Here is an 11805-nt window from a genome sequence, read left to right on the forward strand (position 1 = left end):
CCTCAGTAACTTGGAGTTATGCTACCTCGGGGATTTTAAGTTCTGAAGAGGTAATTTAATAAATAAAATTGATTGGAAAGGTCCAGATTTGTCTACATGGCATCCTTAGATTGCCCCAGAAGGTAATAGGTGAATGATTAGTGGTAAAATAAAGATTAAGGCTATAGAAAGCATGGATTTGATAATTGGAAATAGGAGAGAACTTATCAGCCACATTAGCCATGAACGAATGATACCACTCAACAAGGTGTCTCCAGTAAGTAGAACTATATTACTACTAGGTGCTTCTCTCCAGTAAGTAGAACTCTATATTAAGGGTGACAAAGTAGAACAAATGCATTGTATGAAACAGAGTGAAGAAATTTATGTGAATAACACAATGGAAACATTGGATGTTGTTGATATATTGATTTTGCAGTAATCAAAATTCCCCTAATATAACAATGTGTTTCAGCTTAATTGAGCTATTTCTGAAATGGTAGAGGAATCTTTAACAGGTAATTAGTATTTAGTAGGAACAAGAACATATGGAAAGTTAAAACTGTCAAGAGCCAACATATTACAACTCCGAACATTTTGTAAAGAAAAAATTTTGTTGCTCTTAGAATATTTGTAGTTTCACTTTCACCAGATAGAATGTCTGTAGTTTCAATAGATACCCAAATAAGGGTACCATTCTTGCAATGTTTATGTACAGTACTTCTGTCTCTACGTAATTAATGCACTTTTATCCACTTTATTTTTGTAAGATGGCTTACCTTCATTTAACAGATTAGAAATGATCATATCTGGTCTGAAAGTTAGTCTCTTCTGTTGGCGTCCCATATTGTCCTCCACTGGCCCACTCAGAATGTAATTGAAAATTAGGCCAACAATGATGCTTATACCAAGAACTACTGCCAGTGCTATCCATGTCTGCCAATGAAAATGTCATATTTTAAAAGCAAGGATAATTTTTTAAGACCTAGCCTATTCCATGTGGATGAAAAATCCCAGACGCCTCATTCAGCTGTGAAAAAAGAAAAAATATCATCCAGCTCTGTTAAGTTACAGCATATCTACAAAGGCAGTCAGGTCTCCAGTGATTGATTTAATCACCCTTTGTGTAGTCTCATCCATCTGCAAAAGAGCTGTGGGCTTAAAGCAAGAGTGTTTTATGTTTTCATGGCTTAGTACGTAATGAGAGAGGTAATGAGCTGAAGTGAGAGAGTATCAAGGTGTTGTTAAGTCAACTCTCCATTATGGAAGTGAATTATGGAGTTTGAATTGAAATGAAAGCATTGAAAAGACAATAATATGTAGTTATGTAATGGGGTAAAAAAAAGGTTAATGTAAGTGAAAGGGTGGAAAGTGTTTAGATGTGGTTTGGTCTTGTGGAAAGAATGTACGAAAATAGGTTGGTGGAATGACCATAAAATTTAGAAATGGTTTTTTGAAAGGTCTGATGTACTGCTGGTGAGGCTTTTTGTTTAGGGTTATGTATATATATATATATATATATATTATATATATATATATGTATATATATATATATATATATATATATATATATGTATATATATACATATATTATATATATATATATATATAGATATATATATATATATATATTATATATATATATGTACATATATATATATATATATATATATATATATATATATATATATATATATATGTATATATATATATCTATATACATATATATATATATATATATATATATAGTACACATACATACAGTGTTCCTCCCGTATTCGCAGAGGATGGGTACCAGACCGCCCCCCCCCCCCCCCCCCCACCGAATAGCTAGAACCCGCAACTAATTGAAACCCCTATAAAATTGCTTAAAACTGCCTATTTTGTTAGGTAAAACTCAAGAAAAACCCACTAAAAATGTCATACCTGGTTTTTTAATAGTTTTATCACAAAAGGTGCATTTTATGATGAAATTGATAAAAAAAAAAACAGGAAATACTGGGAACTGGCGCATTTTCTGCTAATAATAGGGTTATTTGTTCCAGAGAGAAATCCACGAATACATGAGTCCGCGAATCTGGACTCCGTGAATACGGGGTTTCACTGTTTCACTGTGTGTATATATATATATATATATATATATATATATATATATATATATATATATATATATATATATATATATATATATATATATATATATATATATATATTTATATGTAGTAATCAACAAAACGGTAGACTGGCCTCATTTCTCCAGTCTAGTCTACCATTATGGCATTTTTTCAACCATCCGCATAACATTTTTCAGTTGGCACTTTGTTTCTCATGTGGGTGGAAAGTAATTGTTGTGATGCAGGCCACGTGGCATTTGCTGCTCGTGTTATTGTGATTTCTCCCCATTTGTGACCTTATTATGGGCAAAAACACCCATCTTCTTCAAGAAACCATTACACAGACTATTGCATCAAGGGATGAAGTCCACCAGACCAAAGAAATAGCTGAGTCAAAGGGTGTGAATGATAGTTCTGTTAGGAGGAGGTTGGCCCTGGGCATCAGGACTTACCGGTTCAGAAAATAAGCACTGGAAGGCCTAGGAAAAAAAGGCTACTAACATCTTAAAACATGCCATTTAAGCTAATCCTTTTATAAGTGTTGGTAGCCTTTTTTCTGTCTTCATGCCATTTAAGCTAATCCTTTTATAAGTGTCGGTAGCCTTTTTTCTGTCTTCCTAGGCCTTCCAGTGTATTTTTTCTGAACTGGTAAGTCCTGACGTTTCCTCACAATTCCCCCAACCGTTATTGTGATTTAGTGGTAACACACAAGACAAGACACGATCTCTTCCATGCGTTGGCATATACAAAAAATAGATATATACTGGACAATTATAGAGGCCTAACTGTTAAAAAATAAAACCAAAAGCGATTACATATTCTACTTCCCCATTTTACCTCGACAGACAGAGGCTTCAGGAGGTTGCTCAGATCCTTCTCGGAGATGGGCTTGGGTAGAAATATCCCGTGGTTGTCGAAGTAGAGGGTCGTCGTGTAATCCACGACCTGGTTGCGGACCCAGGTCACTCCCACTGGCCCCAGTACAGCATCTGCACTCTAGTGAGATTAAATAAAAGTTGAGAAAGCATTGTTTTGCACTGTCTGCTTCTTTCTTGAAAGGTAGTTCATCATGTCCGGTCGAGTATGACTGTACGCTCTAGAGAATGACATTTATATACACAAACACTAATCCTGCTCTAGACTTCAGAATTACTTCATATTCGTGCATTTGGATGTAAGGCATTATATTCACAAGCGTAACCGAATCGACAAGTTAAGAAGGCATTGTGGCTATTACAATTATACGAGTATCTGGTAAAAAGTGACTATATATATATATATATATATATATATATAATATATATATATATATATATATGTGTGTGTGTGTGTGTGTGTGGGGGTGTGTTATTATATATATATATATAATATAATATAATATATATATATATATATATATATATATATATATATATATAGTGGTGTGTGTGTGTTTTACATTTAGTTACATATATATAGTAGTGATTTATATTCATTGTTAAGATAAAGATAATACTAATTTTATTTCAAAATTCCATGTCACCTTATGAAATTATACTTTATATTGTTCTTACCCTGACCTTTTTTACATATAAAATCAGTGAATTGTTTTGCAACAAAACTCAATTAAAGTGCAGAGTAAGAATAAGAATATATCGGACTCTTTTTGACCCCACAACTCCTTTATTTAGAATTTCGAGTATTTTATTGTGAAGATTCTTTAGAATCGGAGTTCTACTAATTCTAATATCGGATTAGAAGGTCGTGAATTTTTTAAAGTTATAACTGTAGCCCAGTAGTGAGAGTTGTAGCACAGTGGCCTTGGCTCTAAAATGCGGGACTGCATCTGTCCACCCGCCTTGTGTTGTCTGCGTATGGTTGTGTTGTCTGCGTATGGTAACACTGAGTCCCGGGCTTTAGATAGTTACATTCAGCTTACATCAACAATAATAACAATATCTTATTTAGAATATTAACGGTGTAATTCGCATACAGTAAATTATTAAAACACTTTTCAGTTGCAAATGTACACCCAGATATCCTTTTATTTACCTAAAACTTACACATAGCGTAACTATTTAAAGCCTGGGACGCAGTGTTACCATGCTTGACCACCACAGGCGGATGGACAGATGGAAAAAATACAGTATAGTAGGTTTCAATATTGCTTGTAAGAATTGGTTCACTTATCACCCTAGTTGAGCATTTCTATAACATCATTAGTTTTTACAACTCTATATTTGTTCAGCATCACCCAGATGTTGAGTATTTTATTACAATGCCTCAGCTTTAGGGGGGTCATTTTGTTATTCTTGAAGAGAACTGTTTTTAATAGGAACAGTATGGCTAGAAGAAACTTCAGAATTTTCAATTATAAATTTATTTATTTCTATCACCTTTGTTTCGGGATACAAATCCCATCTTCAGGGATAAAAACAGAGAAAAGGAAAATTCCATACATCAGGAGTCAGACTAAAATGGAACAGAGTAGTAAATCATTCTTTAAAAAAGGAATAAATAATAATAATAGTCACATAAATGAGCTTAAATTTTAGATGAAGCAAACATGGCAAGTAACTAAACACGAAATTAACACCAAAGAACAAAGCTACTAAGCATAATGAAACTCAGAAAAAAAGCAATATTAACAAGAAAAAACCAGTAGAGGAACATCTGGGAAAACTACATTTTTTATAAAACAGATGAAGAATAGACGTTCTTATCCTGAAGGTAACAGGAAAATACCAAGTTAAAAAGGTGATGTAAATTCACTTCAAGGAGGACCTCTCATGTATGGCGTGGAAGATGGGTCAGGGAAATGTGATGCAGAATCTACTAAACATTGCGAAGACCCAGATCGTCCTTCTGTAGTACCTCGAGACCAGAGAATTTGAGTCTTATATCTTGGGAGAAACTGGATTTTTTTTATTTTTTTATTTTTGCTTATTCTTTAGGATTCTTAAAGAATACTACACCACGCGAGGTTAAAAGTTCATGTCGCCTCTCACCCTCATATACCTTTCGCGCGCAGGTAATTAGTTGGTTTGGAGACAACATCAACCCACCTCGACTCCGGCTAGTGTTTGTTTAGTGCTTTTGACAGCACGTAGCCAATCTATAAATCATATCACATTTCCGTGATTCATATACATATATCGAGCTACAATGTCCTTTAATATCTAATTCGCTCTACCTCGGAATTAATATATTTTCAATATTATGCTTAACCGAAGGGGAATTTTTCTCGATAATAGATTTGCCTGGACCAGGGCGCGAACCTATGGATCCTTTTCAAACCCAGGAACGTCAGTGAAGCTTTTCCTACTACACCACCGCGAGAGGTGGGTTGATGTTGTCTCCAAACCAACTAATTACCTGCGCGCGAAAGGTATATGAGGGTGAGAGGCGACATGAACTTTTAACCTCTCGCGGTTGGTGTAGTAGAAAGCTTCACTGACGTTCCTGGGTTTGAAAGGATCCATAGGTTCGCGCCCTGAGGTCCAGGCAAATCTATTATCGAGAAAAAAATTCCCCTTCGGTTAAGCATATATGAAAATATATTAATTCCGAGGTAGAGCGAATTAGATATTAAAGGACATTGTAGCTCGATATATGTATATGAATCACGAAATGTGATATGACTTATATATATTTTATATATATATATAATATATCATATATTATGAATTAATTTTATCATATCACCGGTGATTCAATATACACACATTAAGATACAAATGTCCTTTAATATCCAGTTCGCTCTACCTCGGAAAATGAATATATATTTTTCATATAGTTTAACCCGAAGGGGAATTTTTTTTTTTAGTTGATAATAAATTTCGTCGTGACATGGGGGTCGAACCAGCGCATAGACAAGACCTATATATATATGTATATGTATATGTATATATATATATATATATATATATATATATATATATTACTATATGACATAAGATTTAATGTGTCAATACTCACGCCACCCACTGTCATTCCAATCATTCCAGTCCAGCTTCCATTTTGCAAGAGCCGGCCCCATTCGCCATCTGCTGCCATCACATACGAGTGCCTGGGGGTTGAACGAAAAAAGAAGTGAAATGAACTGTACCTTTAAGAATATCTGATTTGTTTGTTTTATGGCGCCTCTGGAGACTGAAGTTAGGGTATGAATTTGGAGTGATGGTTTGATATTAGAAAATAAAGATATCTGTTTAAGAACCGCACACATAAGTAAAAAAATAATAACAATACACGTAGTGTATTGTTATTATTTATTATTATTGTTATTATTATTATTATTTTAAGAACCGCACACATAAGTCAAAAAATAATAACAATACACGTAGTGTTAGTACAGTAAAACGTCATAAACACCGTCAGATATATATCACAAACTGGTTGAAAACCAGTCAACAACCTTTTTTTTGCAGAATTCTGGGTAAAGTCGTATGAAGCATGGGGTAGAACTGGAATTAAACTTTTGACTTGTGTTCAGCTCGTGAATAATGTGTGCGCGATAAGCTGCTGTGACGTTTTTATGGCATTTTTTATTTTTGGTGGTGCTGATACACTTCAAGCAAAGTGGAAGCATAATAACGTAGATCGTGAAGATAACTGCCTCAAGCTCGGTTGCATTTGTGAGCACACGATACCTATCTACTGATACTGTAGGCAGTATTGTGAAACTTCTGAATGGTTAATGTTGTCTCTATAGTTACGGTTGTTTTTGGCATTATTGTTATATAATGCTAACATTCCTCTGCTGGTAGAACAGGTCAGAATCTCCGCCTACATTTGCCCTCAGTCTCCAGCTACATTTCATCCGTTCCATCTTGTCTTTTCCCCACTTTTATGTTCAACCTAAATTAACTTCACTTTGCTCTGGCTTCCATTCTTGTCTTTTCCCCACTTTTATGTTCAACCTAAATTAACTTCACTTTGCTCTGGCTTCCATTACTCATCGGCCCCAAAGACGTTGCAAGCCTGTGCCGGGTCCTCATTTAAAGACTACATTCTATCAGTTTTTATTCCCTCTTCATCGTGCAGGTAAACTCAACTCACGAGCCTACGACAACCAAGTCTATGGGCAAGAGAGAGAGAGAGAGAGAAAAAGGCGAACTTACGAATAATTCATTTTCTGCATAATTGTATCGAATATATCGACGGCTATCCCCTCGGCTGAGATTGTCCCGTTTTCGTGTACCGTAACCACCGTCCAAGGGTGCCATGTCCCAACTGCTACACGGAGGTGTCCGTTTCCGTGTGCCATTGTTTTCTGAGGAGATATGAGTAAAGGTGACAGTGAAAAAATACTCATAGTAGCATATATGAGTCTTGAAATGGAGAAACAAACCCACAGTTATGTAAATGTACTAGGTATATTTTAAGATAACTCTGCACAGAAAGCTTTCGGGAAACTGTTCGAATCGAAGAGGTTCCCGAAAACATTCTGTACAGATTTATCTTTAAATACGTGTAGCCTACATACGTATATCTAACTGTGGATTTGTTTCTCCAATGTTGACCGTGTCAGACAGATTCTCATAACAATAATTTGAATGACGGCAACAGTAGAAAAGTGGTGTTGTTGGATGTTATGATAAACAACAACAGTGTTGGCAATCTTTCATCAAAATGCTATGGTGGACAGAAAGAAAAAGAAAGAAAGAAAGAACGCCTAAATTAGTGTTCATTAGATTATCAAAACGAGAGGACCTCGACGAGGTAGTCCTTTAAAGCAAGATCCACTAAAACTGTTCGTAGTGGGGCCTGCTTTTAAGGTAAAAAGTTAAAGATGTATATACGATATTTTCGATAAAATCTCTGTCCAAATAATCTTTTTGGACAAAGATTCTAATGTTCTTTAGCTTCAGTTGCGTATATTACTATACACATATTTCAATGCTCAAAAGACAGGGTCCTAACTCATTATCCATTACTGTAACCGGAAATTATATATCGGTATCCTTTAAAAGAAAAAGAACAAAAAACATTTTTTTCATAGCAACACAACACTAAGTGCCATGACGGAAACAATGTTATATTGTTTTTTATTAATAATCTGGAGGAACATTAAACATAGGGAAAAATATTTTATTGCAACAACACGATTCAGTTCTGTTTTAAGTGATGAACTATTTCCTTTTCATGGTAAAGGAATTAGCAAGTGAAATATCCAAAGGATATGATTTGCGCTTACTTACTCCGGGAGGAAACCTACAAACTACTTCCTAAAAAGGTCTGAAAAAGGTGTTTCGCGTAGAGTTAAAAGTACAGGAATTTTAGGATAGGATATTTATGATTTATTTATTAGAATAAAAACGTAAAAGATAAATAATGCGTATGTTAAACTGTACAGAAAAATTATTTCTAATTAAATAAGGCATATTTTTTTTTTTTTAATTTTCGTTGGTGAATATATGAGCGAGTTTAATTTGTGTCCTCTTCCTTTGATCCTTGTCTTGCAGACGCCCCAAGTAAACTGGAGATCGATTCACGCCTTGTTTAAGAGAATGTTACGAAGAACAAGGGCTAATTCACTTTGGGAATTAGCTTATATGAGGATATATTGTTGAAAATAAAGCTAAGCTCATGCAAGCACTCTTGTTTGAAAGTAACTGTCAGGAAAGAATTAGAGCAGTATTGGAACTGAAGCCTTCATCACGAAATCAACATTTTCAAGCAACTGACCAATAATTAATTAAGCTACTGGAATGAATGGGGTGCATATAAAACTCACTTATGAATTCATTTTTGTCTTATTGAATTGTTCAGATAATAGATTATATATATATATATATATATATATATATATATATATATATATATATATATATATATGTGTTCGTATATAGCACACACACACACACACACACACATATATATATATATGTATGTATATAGCACACACACACACACACACACACACACACACACATATATATATATATATATATAATTATATATATATATATATATATGTATATATATTATATACACATATCGTATAGATAGATAGATGTAGATGCATATATCTTTGCCAGGAATATGTATTTCAGTAACGACAATGATCTCTGAACTTCTTGATTTCCTTACACTTTATGGATATGCTTTTCACAACAGGCTTTTCAATCAATGCATTGGAACTATGTATAATATATATATATATATATATATATATATATATATATATATATATATATATATAATAATCAGTAGATTTTCTTTCTTTCCCCCAGGGTTGCCAAGTTGTTTCGGCAGTCAACTGACTTGAGCGTAGAAAACTCCAGCCAAGTGATATTTTGTAGAGGTATCTCAGATGAGGTTGGTAATGACGTCAATTCAACTAGATTACCTGGTAATTTTTCACACTTGAGTTAAAAACGAGTTAGATTTTGTGACCGGAACGTATCCGCTGTCCGTCTGGCATAACTTTTCACATTTTTGGTTCCACAAGAACCTCTCGATCAGTTTCAAACAAACTTGACATAAAGCATCCTTTGGTAACGGGGGATCCGGGTTTGTTTAAATGAAGCCAAGGGGAGATCACGAAGAAAATGTGAAAACAGGTTTGCACGACTTTAGAATCTCAATAACCACTTGGACAAATAGGACTAAAATTTCATGTAATATTTTTTCCATGTGACAGATGCTAGTTTGCTCAAACTATGGTCCTGGCCAAGGATGGAGATACAATAAAGGGTACAAAGTTTTTTCATATAATTCTTAAAAAAAGAAAAACCTTTAAAAGGAATAGGCTTAAATTTTGCCAATTGATATGCAGTCATCATCATTTAGTGCAGATGGTAGTTACTTCAAATGGTGGCCCTGGGGGTAGGGTTGGGCCTCAGTAGTGGTCCAGGTTTTACAAAGAGATATAAAGGAAAATTCATATACATAAAAGATAACACTGGGAGCACTGTGGCTTGTAGGCCTCTTGTTCTGTTACTACGGTCAAGTGGAAAAGCGACAATGCTCCATTGCATGTCTTCCTTTGTCTGTACCTTTCCCTTCGATCTGTCTCTCAGACAAGAGTCTAAGTAAGAGTATTATTCTAGTATTCATCTCGTTGGCCTGTGTTTTATAGAATGAAATAACAGATCGAACTATTGGTTTATGTTAATTTGTCATGGCACGGCAAAGGCCCTCGATCCCATAAATAACTGTAAGGATAATTACATTAAGTCCTTGGTAATATTTAGTGTCACCTTTGCCTCCTAACTGAATTTTTCGCAGCATGCAAAATGTAATTTTAGTGCTGTCCAAGAGCTAGGTAATATTTTTCATGTGTAGATGGAAATATGGTTGTTCATTTATTTGCTTGACGTAATTTTATTTGTCTTGTGTAGACTCTGGCGTTTTCTGCTTTTTTATATGGTAAATCTAACAGTGGAACTTGCTAAGGAAGCCGACTGTTTAACATATAAGAATGCATGCATATTACAAGTAAATGATAATGAAAGGCAAGACAGAGTGTGCAAAATAATATTGCGGAGAGTTGTTTTATTTGCCCTTCAATGTATTGAGTATTTTTCTCTATATAGAAGTCTGTTTGATCTCTTTCAGTGAAATGAGTCGAGGAAACTGTTTAAGGAGTTTGGAAGTGTGTGTTAGAGGAGCAAGTTGTAGATGATTAAGGTAACTGGAGTGGATAGAATCCAGAAGGAAAGAAAAATGAATGTTAGTGTGGATAGCAGAAAAGGGAAGAAAAAGATCTGGGAGGAAATGTAACGGGATGATAATGGATTAATGCAATAGATAAGTCACAGAATATACGAAACAAGAACTACTTTAGAACAGGGTTCCTGCAAAGATTTGGAGGGAAGGAGGAGTGCTAAGGAAGGTAAATGTTTATGGGAATACATAAAAGGGATGGCTGAGTCACCGTTTCTTCATGGAAGTAAAGTATGGATTTTGAACGTGGATGAGAAAAAGGGGACGTGTTGAGGCACCATTAAGAATCGAATCTCAAAAGTCTCAGTTAATAAATATAGCAGTTTTCTTGCATTTTATACTTCTCTCTCTCTCTCTCTCTCTCTCATAATGTACAGTGACTATTGAAAGCCCTGTTTGTTATTCGAACAAAAACATATGGTGCTTCCAGTGTGCAACTTAACCTGGCAGCTGCATGGGTCGAGTAGATTTTTAATTTTTAGTAAAAAGCCAAAGTTCAGAAACCCAGCTGCTGGACCATCTTGATTTTTTTTCAAAGCGGATGGAAGCACGAAATATTTGGAGCACTCATCCCAAATATTCCCGTATTTAATGTAGACGTACATTCTCCTAAAACTCACCATAGAGATCACATACGAGAAGATACGGACAAACCTTACCCAGAACGCGAGCAGTCAAGTAACGGCGAGACGTCTTTGACTGGAAGCTGTCCACTGCAGCCGAGGAAATGGTCTTCTTGCTTACAAGGGCACCGAAATCTCGACAAGGGCTCTGATTGGCTAAAAACCCTGCCTTGGAGGAGGAGCAAGTGCTTGCGTCATGTATGAAGAATTCGCTTTCGGAAGGTCATTAATGGTTGCGAAAATAAAGTTCAAGTTTCATAGATTCGTTAGATATATATGGAAAAAGTCATAGATGGTCTGTGGCTCGACCTAAACAGTAGGCCCAATCCCTTGTTATTCTCACAATGTTTCTTTATTTGTTCTTATAAATTTCCAAAGTACTTTTACAGCAATATATTATCGTTTCAATCAGTAAAATTTGACTTCATGTTAGTAAA

This window comes from Macrobrachium nipponense, chromosome 24 (assembly GCF_015104395.2).
Source record: "Macrobrachium nipponense isolate FS-2020 chromosome 24, ASM1510439v2, whole genome shotgun sequence".
NCBI classification, from domain to species: Eukaryota; Metazoa; Arthropoda; class Malacostraca; order Decapoda; family Palaemonidae; genus Macrobrachium; species Macrobrachium nipponense.